The sequence below is a fragment of the Macadamia integrifolia genome, chromosome 13 (assembly GCF_013358625.1).
Source record: "Macadamia integrifolia cultivar HAES 741 chromosome 13, SCU_Mint_v3, whole genome shotgun sequence".
NCBI lineage: Eukaryota > Viridiplantae > Streptophyta > Magnoliopsida > Proteales > Proteaceae > Macadamia > Macadamia integrifolia.
In genome coordinates, this window is record NC_056569.1 from 27252391 (window position 1) to 27252673 (window position 283).

Sequence of the window (283 nt, forward strand, 5' to 3'; positions counted from 1 at the left end):
GTCTAATTTCGTTTTTTCAGTTTTTTTTTTTCACTTTTTGTTCCAAAAAAACAGAAACGGATCATAAATGCACCAAACAGAAGATTCCGTTTTTTCATTCCAATAGAACGAAAAAACTCCAAAAACGTTTTTTTGGAACGATACCAAATAGAGCCTAATAGTTTGGAGGTCTTCCGTATCAAATGATTTGAATCTAATTAATCTTCCCACTTAGATCTCATCTGGGTGATGCATCACGTTTGAAACACTAATGGAATGAGGAAGCACTCTTTGGACAACAAGA